General features: G+C 39.8%; 1 long non-coding RNA gene across 1 annotated transcript; it reads right to left on the reverse strand.

Moving 5' to 3' along the window:
• Positions 1-5,187: 5,187 nt before the first annotated feature.
• LOC123465757 lies at positions 5,188-17,185 on the reverse strand. Its single transcript, XR_006641040.1, has 3 exons — positions 17,116-17,185; positions 8,283-8,410; positions 5,188-5,749 (listed from the first exon to the last, which is right to left on the reverse strand). It is a non-coding gene; the product is annotated as an uncharacterized LOC123465757 (long non-coding RNA).
• Positions 17,186-18,504: the final 1,319 nt, after the last annotated feature.

Consider the following 18,504-nt stretch of genomic DNA (forward strand, 5'->3'; position numbering starts at 1 on the left):
CTGCAGCCATGAAATTACAAGACGTTTCTTCCTTGGAAGAAAAGCTATGACCAACTTAGACAGCATATTAAAAAGTAAAGCCATTACTTTGCCAACAAAGGTCTGTATAGTCAAAGCTGTGGTTTTTCCAGTAGTCATGTATGAATGTGAAAGTTGGACCATAAAGAAGGCTGAGCATTGAAGAATTGATGCTTTTGAACTGTGGTGTTGGAGAAGACTCTTGAAAGTCCCTTGGACTGGAAGGGGATCAAACCAGTCAATCCTAGAGGAAATCAATCCTGAATATTCATTAGAAGGACTGATGCTGAAGTGAAGCTCTAATATTTTGGCCACCTGTTATGAAGAACTGACTCATTGGAAAAGACCCTGAAACTGAGAAAGAAAAGATTGAAGGCAGGAGGAGAAGGGGCTTACAGAGGATGAGATGGTTGGATGGCATCACCAGCTTGATGGACATGAGCTTGAGCAAGCTCCAGGAGTTGGTGATGGACAGAAAAGCCTGGCATGTTGCAGTCCATGGGGTCACAAAGAGTTGGGCAGGACTAAGCAACTGAACTGAACTGATGTCCTTTAATGAAAATGAGAAGAGCAATTTAAAGCACTGTAGTCTATGTTTTTCCATCAAATGAAAGGAAATCGGTGTCCTTGGATCTATCGACTGGATTTTGTTATCTATGTGCCTGCTTTATAATTACTGTGAATATTGATAGCATGGTAGATCAATGAAGAAAACTAATAGTGCCCATTACATTTTTTATCACCATATCATCTAGTGATTTATTGTACTTGAATCAAATTAATATTGTGCCTTCAATTAAAATGAACTTTTGCATGCGATTCTTTAGAAAACCATGTGGGTTTTCTATTTAGAAACCATTTAGAAAAAATTTAGGTATAATCCATTATCCCCTAAATTCATTGATTTAGCTGCAAAAGTCCCCTTCCATATTATAATCACTACTAAACTTATGAGTATAATAAAAAAATAATTCTTGAATGTCTTTTTGTACATCTTGTCATGTTAGCCTTTTTTTTTTTTGCTCCAGTTATACTAAAATTTAATTATCTCAATGCCCAAAATACAGAGCATAGCAAAGGAGTCTTTTTTTTAAATAGTAGTCAATTTGATGTTTTAGCTCAAAACTAATACACATAATAGTATCTAAAAGGCATAAAACCCCATGCCTATTTTTCATGTGTATATTGTAACATCCATATTTTATTTTTATGTTTGAGTTTTAAAAAGTTTCAGGAATTATTTTGAGTTACAAAATCTATCTGATGGAAGGCTAGGTACATATACTCACAAGGTTAACATGATCTTACCATTTCATGAAAAATAATCATGGAAAAGAATCATATTAGTCTCAAAAAAAAACACATGATTTTTTATGAAATAAGGTACAATCAATTTAAAACTATATATAATTGAAACTTTGAAAAAGAGGCATACAGAAGTTGGGACTACAAGGGCAGACTGGATACCTAACAGAAATTGCCTGATTTTATGGGTCAAAGGAGGAAAGATATGTGTAAATATAGACACAAGAAAAACAGAGCAGTTTTATCATATTTTAATTATATATGAAGTGCAGTCTCCAGAATGGGCAGTTGAAAGCCAGGTGTACCACAAATAAGATATTTTAATCGAACTTAAAGTGTTCCACTTCATCATCACCACTGGATATAAATTTTGACAGCTGCCTTAAGAACATTAGCAGCTGGAATTATCATCATCTGATTCCTCAAAGTTCTAACATTTTAACTCTCTGCTACTGCTGCTGCTAAGTCGCTTCAGTCGTGTCTGACTCTGTGCGACCCCATAAGATGGCAGCCCACCAGGCTCTCCCGTCCCTGGGATTCTCCAGGCAAGAACACTGGAGTGGGTTCCCATTTCCTTCTCCAATGCATGAAAGGGAAAAGTGAAAATGAAGTCACTCAGTCATGTCCGATTCTTAGCGACCCCATGGATTGCAGCCTACCAGGCTCCTCCATCCATGGGATTTTTCCAGACAAGAGTACTGGAGTTGGGTGCCATTGCCATCTCCAATTTTAACTATCAGATGGCAAAAAAAAAAAAAAAAAAAGCATTATTATACTTGCTAGTTGTATCTTTGATGCCTTATATAAAATCTTTTCACACTGATTTTGGGTCAGAGTTACTCCTGCTCATGTTATTTTTCTGAGGAGTGTTTGAAGAACATTCATCTTTTGGCCCTAAAACTGAGTACTACTACTCAATAGGCCAACATTCATTCTTCTACTTTTTCTTCTTTAAGTATCTTTTCTTTTAAAAAATAATTCGTTTAAGTTTCATTCATTTAAAAGATGAAAAAATAACTAATTTCTAAGTAGAACTAGCTTCTTTCCAAAGCTCAGCACTATATCCCCATAAGCTTTCTAGACATTTCCATTAGCGCATTGAACAATGTACTGAAACCCAAGCTCCTCACCTCTCTTTCCTCCCCACCCAAAGACTGCTCTTTTCTGCTTGGAAAAGTGCCTCACCTTCATGACTTGTTGCAATTAAAGAGGTGGTTTTTTTGGTTTGTTTTTGTTTTTGCAACCACATAGATTTTAACTCTTAAAGCCATGTGAGAGCCATTCTTTTCCAATTCCCAGAACAAAGAACAAGTCTTACACTTGGCCTCCATGAATTTATTCCATAGGCTTTTGTCTTTACAACCCTCATCTAGATATTATGACAGAATCTTATTTCCATCCTGCCAATCAATTCCATTCCTTCATAGACAGCTCTTTCAAAAAACTGAACCCTTTCAATCCCAGCTGAAATCTCCCAGAAAACTGGCAATATCTACAAGTAGGCTTCTAATTGCTGGCATATTACTAGTATCAACTTTAGTTCTAAACAACTTGCATAGATCCACTGTATGCTCTGCATCACAGAATGTCCTCACCCTTCCGAGTCACTGGCCTTATTGCTTATTTTCCTGGTTATAGACACACACACACATCCTGTGGACCTAACACCCACCAATTCAAGTTAATCTTTGGCATTAGTTTTATGTCACTAATACAATCTGGAGTTAACTACCTTGTGTAATCAGGCCTTGGTCTAGAAAAACCTTAGAACCATGGGTCTCGGTGGTAGCTTCTTATCGGGGTCCTGCCTTGGTTGAATCCAGGGATTCCCTCAGGATGACGGTGTCGGTGATTAGAATAGCGACAGCTTAGTTAAGTATTAACTAGAGGTATAAAGAGTGGTTAAATAGGGATAGCTCAGTGAGAAAATTCAGTGGAGCAAAGAGGCTGAATAACTTGGTTTATGTGGAAAACCAATAAAACTCCAAGACAAGGAGTTTGTGTCACCTACGTAGGCCACAGGCATCCTCCCATTCTCCCAAAGGAGAGGAGACAGTAAGGCCTCCCCAGTCAGATCTTAGAAGCCCAGGCAAAATTAGTAGGCTTAACGAGCCTCCTTTCTCCAGATGGGAATTCAGCCAGAAGGTGAGAGAAGAACGACATGGGGAGACCAAGCTTCGGTGAGCAAGGCCCCTAGCTTTATTTTCAACAGGGGCTTTTATACCCTAAGTTGCACATAAAGGATAATAGGGGGTATGAAATCATGCAAAGTCAGCAGTCTTTGATCCTTATCGAAACCAGGGTTTCTTTTCTGCAAACTTACCATACACAAATGGTTTAGGTGATTTACATCATCTTCTGGCCAGAAGGCCTGTTAACATTTCATGACTCTGACCAAGGTTTGTCAACCGTAAGACTTATTTTCTCTAAGAGTAATAATTTTAAAGTTTGACACCATCCTCCAAAGGTGTTAGATAAAGTTGCATTCCTATAGGGCAAAGGTGCAATGGGTTTACAACGAAGGAAAGAATTTATTACCTTAAGGGTCTAAAGTTGTTAACACCAAGGCCACTACTTATTTTTTCTACATACCAACTATATTAATTAATACACTTCCAAGGGTACAATACAGGGGATGTGGAAACTTAGCAGCAAGCATGTGCTCAACAATGAAATCTTCTACTAGTTCTATTCTGACAATTTCTAACTCTCCGAGAGGCTCTATACTATTTGAATATCTTAAACTTCCCATGCCTCTTGCGGTTGGGAGACTGTAAACAATCGTATGTGTAGCTGTAGGAGTCCGGGTAAACCTGTCAGGCAAGTTAGAGAGCCATCTGAGGGGTTTGTGAACTAAAACACTCTTGTCACGCTCAGGAACTTTATTAACTAGAGCTGTAAGTTAACTCTTTTTCAGAGGGAGAGATGGTGGTGGGGGACGGCCCCCCATAAAGTCAGAGGTGTAGGTGAGAGCACAAAGCAGTAAAGTAGGCAGACTCTGGTTTGGGGGTAGATGCTCAGGCAGCCCCAGAGGGGCACCCCTCGAGATCTGGCTTGCCTTGCCCACCAAAACTCTCCCACATAACTTTGTTATGGGTTGGGACTCCCCTGCTGGCTCCCGGCAGCTTCTCATAAGGAATTTCTCTCCTAGGCTTACATCAACAGCTTCAAAACGACTTTTCTAACTTTTTGCCACTTTCTTGCTCATATATCCAAGTGCTCTTATTACCTAGACGATTGAGCATAAATTCTTTATTTTCTAATCTAAAATCCTTCCAAAGTCAGGTTTAATATGTTTCCAATACTGCAAAGAATTAACTCATTTGAAAAGACCCTTATGGTGGGAAAGATAGAAGGCAGGAGAAGAAGGGGATGACAGAGGATGAGATGGTTGAATGGCATCACCGACTCAATAGACATGAGTTTGAGGCGGCTCTAGGAGTTGGTGATGGACAGGGAAGCCTGGCATGCTGCAGTCCATGGGGTCGCAAAGAGTTGGACACAACTGAGCAACTGAACTGAACTGAATATCATGTTTAACTAGTTATTTGCAATGCAAATGCTAACAATACAAAGCTTTTACTCTGGTCACACTAGGCTCTGTAGTATTGCCAGCTGGCACACATTATGCGATGCCTAGGTACTGCATTTTCTCAAGCCATTTCCATGTTCTGCAATGATCTCTCCTCTCCACCTGCACAAATCCTATCTACCCTAAGAGTCTAGTTCAAGTCCTCCATCTTTATAATCAGAGTAACTCACAATGATGCCTTTTTCCCCTGAGTTTAGAAAAACACTATCTCATTTAATGCATGCTTAACTCATGTGACAGTTATGCTATAGAGACCACACTTTTAAAGCAGCACTTTAACACTTTTATGAACATGAATAATACCAATTCCTACTATAGACCCTTTCCTAATAAAGATTTTGACCCATTTACCTTGGCTTTGAAAAGTCTAAGGGATTTAGAATTAGCTAGTGTGGGATATTTTAGGTTTTCCTTTGAACTTCTTTCTTCTTTTTATTCCACAGATTTTCTATCATTTGTCCAAATGTATTTCAATATATTGAATATATTGAAATATATTGAAAACAAAATTCAAGTTGTCTTCTATACCTCTACCATCCTAGGATGCTTTTGTATAGTATGACACACAGCAATACACAATGCAGTACACAAAATGCATTTGTTTATTGAACACCAAAATTAGACTTCAATTTTATAAGTGTTTCTATCACAAAAACAATATGGGGCTTTATGGGGAAATAAAAATATAAAAATAAATAAATGTGTGGTTTTCTGAAAATACAGGCCTTATGTGAGACACATCAACCTACACAACATCATTCAGCTCCAGTGTGGTGTCTGGAGATGGGTTTATCCCCATGTAGGACAGGGTATTTTGATGATCATTCATTTCATCTAGAAGATAAATAAATGCCAAGTTAGTTATACCTCTCTGGGCCTGTCTGAGCATCTACCCCAAAACCAGAGTCTGCCTACTTTACTGCTTTGTGCTCTCACCTACACCTCTGACTTTATGGGGGGCCGTCCCCCACCACCATCTCTCCCTCTGAAAAAGAGTTAACTTACAGCTCTTTACAGTTAATAAAGTTCCTGGGCGTGACAAGAGTGTTTTAGTTCACAAACCCCTCAGATGGCTCTCTAACTTGCCTGACAGGTTTACCCGGACTCCTACAGCTACACATACGATTGTTTACAGTCTCCCAACCGCAAGAGGCATGGGAAGTTTAAGATATTCAAATAGTATAGAGCCTCTCGGAGAGTTAGAAATTGTCAGAATAGAACTAGTAGAAGATTTCATTGTTGAGCACATGCTTGCTGCTAAGTTTCCACATCCCCTGTATTGTACCCTTGGAAGTGTATTAATTAATATAGTTGGTATGTAGAAAAAATAAAATAAAAAAATAAAAAGCAGCAGTAATTGAAATTCAATTGCAAAATGTCATATTCTGATTGTAAAATACATATACTTATCAAATTATGTAAATCTTTCTCTCCTTTACATATATTACTTCCTTTTCTCCAGATACATCTACATGTACACACTTACTTATCTCTCAACCTCTGCCAATTCATTTAACAATTTATCTGTTATTGTGTGTAAAGCCTGGCTATTTACTGAACAAGTAACAAAAAACAATTCATTGTGTCTTCAGCTGTAGGTTAGGTGAAAGTGTATTGTTTTTCTACATGAAGAATTTTAGACCACCCCAAACTCTAGGATTAAATGTGCGTTCTGGGTCACAATTCAACGCCTAATCAATCCCCATTCTCATGGTCATGAACAGTGGCTATAGAATGATAAGTGACCAGCCCCCTAGAACACAGAAGTGAAAACTTTTAGAGAAAGATGAAAAAGTGAGAGTGAAGTCACTCAGTTATGTCCAACTCTTTGCGACCACATGGACTGTAGCCTACCAGGCTCCTCTGTCCATGGGATATTCCAGGCAAGAATACTGGAGTGGGTTGCCATTCCCCTCTCCAGGGGTCTTCCCAACCCAGGGATTGAACCTGTGTCTCTTGCACTGAGGTAGATTCTTTATTGTGTGAGCCACCAGGGAAGCCCTTCATTGCTGACTCAACTCACCTCACCTCCAAATATCTGAACTAAAAGATTAAGTGGGTCCTTGATGAAGTAAAACAATAATTAAGATGGTGTCAAATTATTTAAAAGGATTACCCAACTGAGATATGAACCAAGTGTGGACTGTGAGGAAAGCTGAGCGCCGAATAATTGATGCTTTTGAACTGTGGTGTTGGAGAAGACTCTTGACAGTCCCTTGGACTGCAAGGAGATCCAACCAGTCCATTCTGAAGGAGATTAGCCCTGGGATTTCTTTGGAATGATGCTAAAGCTGAAACTCCTGTACTTTGGCCACTTCATGGGAAGTGTTGATTCACTGGAAAAGACTCTGATGCTGGGAGGGATTGGGGGCAGGAGAAGAAGGGGATGACAGAGGATGAGATGGCTGGATGGCATCACTGACTCGATGGACGTGAGTCTGAGTGAACTCCAGGAGTTGGTGATGGACAGGGAGGCTTGGCGTGCTGCAGTTCATGGGGTTGCGAAGAGTCGAACATGACTGAGTGACTGAACTGAACTGAAATGAAATGAACAATTTTAGTGCTTCCCAGCTTGATGGAAAATGTGTGTGTGTGTGTGTCTGTGTGTGTGTGTGTATAAATAAGGAAACTGACGAATAAAAATTAAAAAAAGAATTAGGGAATCTATTTCTTTTTTAATAATATTTTTAAAGTATGTATTGAATTTGTTACAATATTGCTTAGTTGTTTTTTATGTTTTTGGATTTTTGGCTCCCAGGCATGTGGGATCTTAGTTCCCGACTAAAGACTGAACCCACAACCCACTCCCCTTACTTTGGAAGGGGAAATCCTAACCACTAGACTGCCAGGCAAATACTGCCTAGGGACTGTATTTTCAAATATATTGGAGGAATATAATTCAAAAGGGAATTGAGGACAGCAGTTCAGACACCCAATTTTGGAAGGAAATCAGAATGAAGCAGAAGACTTCCCTTCCAGTTACCACCTGAGAACTCATGGTGAACGAAGAACAAATGAGTAAATGTAGGTACAGCTCTTAGAAACATGTACGTCAGAGTGTCAGCACTATCTGATAGTTCCATTAATAAGTCTGGAAAAAATAACAGTACTTCCAGAGACAGCATCTAGAAGGCTATAGACTACGGAAGGAAGGAAAGAGATTTTAATATACATTCTGTTGTAACCTGTGAATTTTCCACAAGTGTGTTATTCTCGATGCTTTTAATATAAAATATTTTTATAAACTAAGCCCCATGTCATGGCACGTGACACCCACTTTGGTCCCAAGGTGAGGAATTCAGACAGGGTGCAGTGGGGATGGCTATTTCTGCTCTAGGATGTTGGGGTCTCAGGAGAGGAGACTCACCAGTTGGGGTTGATACTAACACTAGGAGCTGGACTCCTCTGGAGGTGACGTCACTGCCACGTCTGCAGCTGAAGCCGGGCTTGCTGGCGGAGATTCAGGAAGCCTTCCCACGAGGCCTGGGCTTCCTCCTAGAAGGCAGAACCGCAGAGTTCATTGTGGGTGGTGGACGGCTCCAGCAGGAGGTTGACCTGAGTGGCTCATGGCCTTTTCAGGCTTAACTGTGGACATTACACAGTGTTATTTCCAGGACATCTGTCAGTGGTAAGTAAGCCCTCATCACTCTGTATCAACTCTTGTTAAAAGAAAGGGCACTGGGACGACCCAGAGGGAGGGTATCGGGGGGGAGGAGGGAGGAGGGTTCAGGATGGGGAACACAGATATACCTCTGGCGGATTCATTTCAATATTTGGCAAAACTAATACAATATTGTAAAGTTTAAAAATAAAATAAAATTTAAACTTCTTACTGTAAAAAAAAAAAAAAAAAAAAAAGAAAGGGCCTAGACCCACATCTAAGTGGGTGAAACATAAAAGAAATTGCATAGGTGTTAAGATTTATACCTGTACATATCAGTTTAAAAATCATAGCAACACATTAAAAGATGCTCAGCATCATTAATCATCAGGGAAATACAGATTAAAAAAAACAACCAATGAGGTATACAAAAAACAAATGTTGGTGAGGATACTGAGAAAAGTGAACCCTCCCACACTGTTGGTGGGTATGTAAATTGCAACAGACACTACAGAAAACAGTATAAAGGTTCCTCAACAAAATAAAAATAGAGCTACCATATGATCTAGCAGTTCTACTCCTGAGTAGATATTTGAAGAAAACCAAAACCACTATTTCAAAAAAGTACATGAAGCCCACTGTTCAAAGCAGTATTATTCACAGTTGCCAAGATATGAAAGTAACCTAAGTATCCAGCAGCCAGTGAATGGATAAAGAAGATGTTATGTGTGTGTGTGTGTGTGTGTGTGTGTGTGTATTCATATATATATATATATATATATATATATTCACAGACATATAATAGAATACTATTCATCCATAAAAATTAAAATATGCCATTTGTAGCAACATGGATAGATTTGGAAGGTATTATGCTCAGTGAAATAAATCAGAGAAAGACACATACTGAATGATATCCCTTATGTGTGGAATATCAGGAACACAATAAACTAGTGAATGTAACAAAAAAGAAGCAGACTCATAGATAGAGAGCCCAAACTAGTGGTTACCAGTGGTTACCATTTCTTTCTCCAGGGCACCTTCCCCACCCAGGACTTGAATCCTCATCTCCTGCATTGGCAGGCAGATTCTTTACTTCAGAAGGAAAGCCCAGGGAAGCCCACAGATACATATGAAGATATATATATAGATATAGATATAGATATAGATATATAACTGAATCACTTTGCTGTATACCTGAAATTAATACAACATTGCAAATCAACTATACTTCAATCAAAGTTAAATATTAGTTCAAAAAATAAACACACTTTTAAATGGCCTACAGGTAATTTGACTCAAAGCAAAGTAAGCAATAATTTCAGTATCAGCATTTATATATCTCCACTACATAAGACTGTTCAAGTGACCCCTGCTCCCTTCCCACTGTATGCTCCTACCTCTATCTCTAGTCTCAGGCCTCACTCTGATGTCAAACACTACACGTGCACAGCTTGCATTGTGCAGTCTGGGAGAAGAGAAATCCCAGTTTCATTGTTTAATAGCCATGTGAGTGTTCTGAACTTAATATTATCATCCGACACTTTTCTGTTGCAGTCTTAATTCTGTATCTACACAGGGAGAAAGCCATGAGAGAACCCAAGGAGAAGGCAGTCATCTCAAAGCCAAGGATGGACTGCTCAAGAAAATCCAACTCGACCTTAAATCCCAGCCTCCAGAACATGAGAGAATGGTGTTCGGTCTTTTAAACAACCGGGTTTGTGGTATTTTGTGATGGCAGGCCTAGTAAACTAAGATAAGACTCTAAAACATCTTTGAATCTAAATTACTTTATTTATATAGCTTGTAATTACAATGTATTGACGAACAAGCGAAATAATCTAGAGATAATGGTGTACATACCTATGAATTTTATTTTCTCTTGGTATGTTTTTCCTGTGACTTCCAATTCCAATGAACTACTCATTGAACTCATTCTCAGGGCTTCCCTGGTGACTCAGAGGTAAAGAAACCACCTGCCAATTCAGGAGATGTGGTTTTGATCCCTGGGTTAGGAAGATCCCCTGGAGAAGGAAAAGACAACCCACCCCAGTATTCTTGCCTGGAATATCCCATGATCAGAGAGACCTGGTGGGCTACCGTCCATGGGGTCGCAAAGAGTCAGACACAACTTTGCACCTAAACAGCAAACTCAATCCCGTCAAGGTTCATGTTATACAGATAAGGGCAAAGACAATGAGAAGAGAAAAAGTTAATAGTCCAAGGCATTTAGAGAAAGTTTGCTTGCATAAAATTTACAAAATATTATTCAAATAATTTCTCGTTTTATTTTTACTTTCCTCTCATTCTGGTAATACTATTCTTCGTGAATATGTCTGTTAGAATATTATTGCTTTTCTTGAAATGAAAAATTTTGAATTGCATAACACCCTTAGAAATTCTCACAGTATTGCAATATAAGTAAATAGAAAATGAAAATGACTTCATCTTGTTGTCTAAGCAATTAATGCATTTTGGTTTCCTATTTAAATGCCAATTTGTTGGGGCTCCCAAATCTTCTGCCTGGAACTTGTGAGTCATATTCAAGTGTGCCATCAACTCAAGAGAAGGGATCTTTCTCTGCTGCAATCTGCCTCACTTCAGAGTCCCATAGACTCCTTACAGTGTTTTCTTGACAAAAAGCTGATAATCATGATTAATCCCTCACTTTCTTTCACTTCCCATTTCACATCTGCTAGTTCAACCTTCAGACCACCTACCCAACCTCCACCTCCACCAATTCTGAATCAAATCTCCCCTTACATTAGTTCTTTCCAGTCCTTGAACCACAAACCATAAAAAGGATCAGACCTCACATCTCAACTCTCCTCCAGCAAGGGGGCTTTGCCTCACAGGGCAGTCCCACACATGCTCTTTTTCTCCATCAATTTCCCCGATCCCCATTATCTCTAATTAAAGGCAGGGAGAAGAAAGGAACTGGTATTACCTACATCTGGTGATTCTAGGCTAGCTCCCTTTTTAATTGTGTGTGTGCCCGTAGGGTCCACCTCTTTGCGGTCCCATGGAGTGTAGCCCACAAGGCTCTTCTGTCCATGGATTTCTCCAAGCAAGAATACTGGAGTGGGCAGTTATTTCCTTCTCCAGGGGATCTTCCCAGCCCAGGGACTGAACTTGAGTCTCTTGCTTCTTCTACATTGAAAGGCAGATTCTTTACCTCTGTACCATCTGAGAAGCCCATATTTACATACATGAAATTATTACACTCATTTCAGACAATGAAACCAATGATTATCTGAAATATTTGTGTAGCTCTGTGAATAAGTGTCAATTTAGCTAACTAGTAGTGACACTGGGATTCAAACCCAGATAAATCTGGGGCCAATGTCCACACCCTATCTACACCATCCTGCCTTGAAGGCATTCTTTAACACTTCTCATTGGCCTCCCTGGGATCCTAGAAAGACTGTTTTGGCAGGTAGTAAGAGGATGTGGTTTAAGAAACAGAAAAAAAAGAATCTGAAGACCATTTCTTCACATGTAAAAGAGAGAGAGAATTTCTAACGCGGAGAGTTATTTAATGAAATCAAAAGTGAAAGTGAAAGTGAAAGTGGCTCATTCATGTCAGACTCTTTGTCACCCCATGGACTATACAGACCATGGAATTCTCTAGGCCAGAATACTGGAGTGTGTAGCCTTTCCCTTCACCAGGGGATGTTCCCAACCCAAGGATTGAACCCAGGTTTCCCACATTGCAGGCAGATTCTTTACCAAATGAGCCTCAAGGAAAGTCCAAGAATACAGGGGTGGATAGCCTATCCCTTCTCCAGCAGATCTTCCCAACCCAGGAATGCAACTGGGGTCTCCTGCATTGCTGGTGGTTTCTTTACCAACTGAGCTCTCAGGCAACTCCAAGAATCAGATAAAGAATCTAGCACTGTTACTGCTGCTAAGCTACTGCTGCTAAGCTGCTGTTGCTAAGTCATGTCAGTCGTGCCCGACTCTGGGCGACCCCGTAGACGGCAGCCCACCAGGCTGCCGTCCCTGGGATTCTCCAGCCAGCAATATTGGAGTGGGTTGCCATTTTCTTCTCCAGTGAATGAAAGTGAAAAATGAAAGTGAAGTCGCTCAGTCAAGTCTGATTCTTTGCGACCCCATGGACTGTAGCCTACCAGGCTCCTCCGTCCATGGGATTTCCCAGGCAAGAATACTGGAGTGGGTTGTCATTGCCTTCTCCTTAGCACTGTTAGTAGGGAAGAATAAGATCACACACAGATATATACCTTGCTACTTTTCCTAACCCCTTTCTGATTAAACAGATCTAAACACACACACACACACACAGTAATTCAGGTCAGGCCATCTGTGTTCTTGTTGACTTCTGCAAATTCACCACCTAACACCTCAGTTTATGTCAACTTCCTTGACTTCCTCACTGTTCCTGGCAGGCACATCCACACAGGGGTGCCTTTGCTTTAGACATCTTCTCTGCCTGCCGAGTTCATCCCCAAGACTTATATCTGTCATTGAGCAAATAAAGATTTTAAAAACTAAGATCAATCTCTGGCCATTTTGTTGGCCAATTGTATCTTCTTTGTCAGTCATATTAAGAGTTTTTAATATGTCTCTGCTGATTGATCATTTGCAATAGAAGTCAAAATTGCAATTATTTAATTCCACAGATTGCTTTGGAGGGCAATAAAACAGAAAATTGATACTGTTTATTCTTTTTCACAGTTGTTCCTTTATGGAAGCTTACCTTTTGTAATGAAAATGTACTACTAAACCACTTTGACATTTTCCTTAATGTGCACAAAAACAGATATACACAATAGATCAGAATAGAATGGAAAACAAACTTAAAAATGTCATTGTGGAATATTGTGAAGTGCTCTGAATATTTACCATTGTAAGAAAATGTCCAAGAATAGTGTATATGGAAAGTATTTCTAAATTGTACACAATTTATTAAAAAAAATAAACCACCATTCGCTATCGTTTGAAAAAAGAAAATATCCAAAAAGGTGTTAGTAATTTTTCTTAATCTGTTTTCAATATTGTTTGAAACTAGGGTTTGAAAATTTAACAGAAATATAGATCAATGGAACAAAATAGAAAGTCCAGAGATAAATCCACGCACATATGGAAACCTTATCTTTGACAAAACAGGCAAGAAGATACAATGGAGAAAAGACAATCTCTTTTTAACAAGTTGTGCTGGGAAAACTGGTCAACCACTTGTAAAAGGATGAAACCAGAACACTTTCTAACACCATACACAAAAATAAACTCAAAATGGTTTAAAGATCTAAACGTAAGACCAGAAACCAGAGGAAAACACAGGCAAAACACTCTCCAACATAAATCATAGCAGGATCCTCTATGACCCACCTCCCAGACTAATGGAAATAAAAGCAAAAATAAACAAATGGGACCTAATTAAACTTAAAAGCTTTTGTACAACGAAAGAACCTATAAGCAAAGTGAAAAGACAGCCTTCAGAATGGGAAAAAATAATAGCAAACAAAGCAACTGACAAAGAATTAATCTCAAAAATATACAAGCAACTCCTGCAGCTCAATTCCAGAAAAATAAATGACCCAATCAAAAAATGGGCCAAAGAACTAAACAGTTCTCCAAAGAAGACACACAGATGACTAACAAATGCATGAAAGGATGCTCAACATCACTCATTATCAGAGAAATGCAAATCAAAACCATTATAAATTTAAAGAATAAATAAACTGGAAAGTATATCATAAAAAATAAAATTTATTATGATAAATATAATATCATTTATGAGATGGCTTTGACTTACAGACTACAAAAGTAGGTTTCACTCTATTTTATATATTAGTTTAATATTAAAAAAAAAAAAAGAATCACTTGCCCTTTGGCTCTGACCAATCAGATAAAAAATTCTAACTTTTTTTTTAAATCTATCTAGTTTTTGTATGGTTGTATGATAGGCAAGTTTACGGGAAATATTTACCTTAAAGATATTACTGTTGTTGAAATTAACTTTTCTTAGAAATGTGTTTTTCACTGCCAAGATAAGAACCCAAAGTAGTACAGGGAATTATTATTTGATTTTTGTTTGTTTGTTTGTTTTTTTCCAGTGGTATTCCTCAGAATAGTTGGAAATTCCCCAGATTTATAAAATATCAATATGAAAAATATAATAACTATTCTATAAAATCTAATTGCATAGGAATTGAAAAATATCCTCTGTTTATTAAAACGTTTTAGGAATGGAGAGTTTATAAGGGGTTCTCTCTTGAATGTGGGAGAAAAAGTATGCCCCACATTCCACAACCAAAAATAACATTATTGAAGACACACAGCATTACTCAGTGTCATGATAAGGCTGAAAATTCACAGGACAAATTCTATGAAAAAGTTAAGCCATTTATGATACTTATATATAGTAAACCTATATATGTAGTAAATATATATATAGTACAAAATCCATTAGCTCTAAAATTTGGTACTGCCAATGAAAATTTTGACGTGATAAAAAAACACCTAAGTATGATGTCCGTGACAAGCACAACTTAGTTCTGAGGTTTAACAATGTTTCAGAAGGGAGGTGGGGTTATTTTCTTTTTTTGCCACACCTTGTGACTTGCAGGGTCTTAGTTTCTTGACCAAGGATCGAATCCTGGGCCTGGGCAGTGAAAGTTCAGAGTCCTAACCATTGGACCACTGAGGAAGCCCTGTAATGTCTTAACAATGCTCATATGAAACTGGCCACATTTAGGACATGTAACTACTGACAGTTCTCCCAAAATGGTCAAAACTGTTAGACCGTTAATTTAACTGAGGTGGCAACATTTTTCAAGGCCATGAAACATAAGTCAGTTCCCTGCATAAGGGTCTTAGAGTTACTCTCCGTTAGAAAATTAAAACAGAAGACATACTGTTTGTAATAATTAAGTCTCTGAACCTTGTGCCCTCTTAGGGTCAGGCCACAGGCTATTCAGTTGTGGTAGATGAATCAGAGTACCAAGAACAATCTTCTTATATTGAAATTAAGATGCTTAGCTATGGCATCTTCCAGAGAGAATGGAAAGTTTAAGAATTCATTTTATTGAATTGTTTTTTTTTTTTATATTTTAATTTAATAGCAGGACAATTATTTTACAATATTGTATTGGTTTTGCCATACATCAACATGAATCCGCCATGGGTGTACACGTGTTCCCCATCCTGAACCCCCCTCCCAACTCCCTCCCCATACCATCCTGCTGCGTCATCCCAGTGCACCAGCCCCAAGCATCCTGTATCATGCATCGATTTTACAGAAGATCAAGAAAGGGTCTGATATTTACAAAACTATTTTTATATTTCTCATTTCATATTACAATAGTGTTGTGAATTTATTGCAGAACATTTTTGGAAAATAGAAACAAAACACCAAAAATTAAATCACTGACACATCTACTGCATTAAAACAACTACTGTTAACATTCTGTTTTATACATATTCAACATTTTGTATGCATTTTAAAAATATATACTTTACTTTTTTTTGAGAATATTATTTCATTAGCATCTTGGGAACCATCTTCTCATTGTTTTTCTGCCTCACTGATTGCTATTTTTAATTTTTAAAATTTTTTTACCTTAACATGTTTATTTATTTTTACTTTACAATATTGTATTGGTTTTGCCATACATAAACATGCATCTGCCACAGGTGTACATGTGTTCCCCATCCTGAACCCCCCTCCCACCTCCCTCCCCATACCATCCCTCTGGGTCATCCCAGTGCACCAGCCCCAAGCTCCCTGTATCCTAAATTGAACCTAGACTGGCGATACGTTTCTTATATGATATTATACATGTTTTAATGCCATTCTCCCAAATCATCCCCCTCTCCCTCTCCCATGGAGTCCAAAATACTGTTCTATACATCTGTGTCTCTTTTGCTGTCTCGCATATAGGGTTGTCATTACAGTCTTTCTAAATTCCATATATATGCGTTAATATACTGTATTCGTCTTTTTCTTTCTGGTTTACTTCACTCTGTATAATAGGCTGCAGCTTAATCCACTTCATTAGAACTGATTCAAATGTATTCTTTATAATGGCTGAGTAATACTGCATTGTGTACATGTACCACAGCTTTCTTATTCTTAAAGAGAAATTTATTAATCAGTTGGCTCCAGATAGTCAGAGGAAACTCCTAAAACTGGCCTTTCTAGGTCCTCCTCACCATTCTATGCAAAACAAAGAACTCGGACCTGAAGGAAAAAAAATGGACAATAAGGTTGATCACACCCAGCTCCTAACTGGTCCCAGCTGGTCTCCAGAATTCCTTGCCCCAGCTGTTTAAGAAATAACTACTCCGAAGACTTCCCTGGCTTCCCTGTGGCTCAGACGGTAAAGTGTCTGCCTACAATGCAGAGGACCCGGGTTCAATCCCTGTATCAGGAAGATCTCCTGGAGAAGGAAATGGCAACCCACTCCAGTATTCTTGCCTGGGAAATCCCATGGACAGAGAAGCCTGGTAGGGCTACAGTCCATGGGGTCACAAAGAGCTGGACATGACTGAGAGACTTCACTCACTCCAAACAACCTTGGAGAAGAACAGGCACCCTTAACAGTAGATGTCCACATATATGCCTATATATACTTACTCTTTTCTTGGGTTAGCGCAGCAGGTCATTAATCTGATGCTGCTCCTTCTTGCCTCATTAAAGGTGAATCTGTTCCGTAAAGTGCCGGCCTCCTTCTTTTTCCGAACCTTGCCTCCTCTAACTCCCTTACCCTACACTGGTAAGAGCTGCCACATCAGTATTCTTAAACAGAAATCAGGAAGAACCTAAAGAAAAAGAGAACAGAGATAAGAGAAAGGCCAAAGCTCTCCTTATGGCCCTAAAGGGAGTTAACTTTAGGGCCACAAAGGTGGGAGGATACAAGCAAAAACCTGAAGTCCTTTTTTGTTGTGGCAAGAATGGACACTTTAAGAGACAATGCCCCCAAGGCAAGCAAAGGCCACCACCAAGGCCCTGCCCCACTTGCAAGGGAGATCACTGGAAGAGTAATATCCCCAGGGACGTAGGTTTCAAGGGTCAGAAACTCAGACACAAGATCAAGATTCACGGGGCCCAGGGCTTCCCACTTTGGCTTCTGTCCTCATTACCACACAGGAGCCTCAGGTGACTCTAACTAGAATAGGCCATCCTGTTAAATTCCTACTGGATACAGGAGCCACTTTCTCAACCCTCCTGTGTAATCCGGGTCCTCCTTCTACTAAGTCAGCTACTAAAGGTGGCATTTCTGGAAAGCCAATTACAAAATTCTTTACACAACAGTTGAGTTGTAACTGGGATTCTCTTTTTTCTCATGTGTATATGTGCCTGTGCTCAGTCGTGTCCACCTCTCCGACTCTATGACCCCTTGGACTGCAGCCCGCCAGACTCCTCTGTCCAAGGGATTTTCCAGGGAAGAATATAGGAGGGGGTTGCCATTTCCTCCTCCAGGGCATCTCCCCCACTCAGGGATCGAACTTGCATCTTTTGCAATTGCCTGCATTAGCAGGCTGATTCTTTTCTACTGCGCCACCTGGGTATCCCAAGTGAGCACAGGGCGCCTGGCGTGCTGGGCGTGGGGTGAAGGGCAGTGGCAGCAAAACTCCACGAATTGAAGAAGGGGGAGGGTGATCACCCGAGGCCGGGTGATCCGCTCCTCCCATGGGGAGGCCAAAGGATTCCCCACACTCCATCCACTAGGGAAGCAGCATCCTTCCCCAAAGTTCTGATGGGGAGACCCTCCTCGAGGGCCAGGGTGCCGGAAGTGGAGCTAAGGACACCAGTCCGGCACATCAGGGATGGCCGTGGCCCCTCACTTCCATCCCCCCCGCCCCCCACCCAGGGGTGGTGGTATAGGCATGGTAGCAAGCCGGTGACCTGTGCACACTTGGACGAGCGCACCGCAGGGGGTGTCGCGCCGGGGGCTCAGGCGCTCTTCCTGGTCCAGCACTCGACAACATCAGCGGACAGAAGGAGGCAAAGGGCAATGGAGAC

Source organism: Bubalus bubalis, chromosome 5 (genome assembly GCF_019923935.1).
Source record: "Bubalus bubalis isolate 160015118507 breed Murrah chromosome 5, NDDB_SH_1, whole genome shotgun sequence".
In the NCBI taxonomy this organism is placed as follows: Eukaryota; Metazoa; Chordata; class Mammalia; order Artiodactyla; family Bovidae; genus Bubalus; species Bubalus bubalis.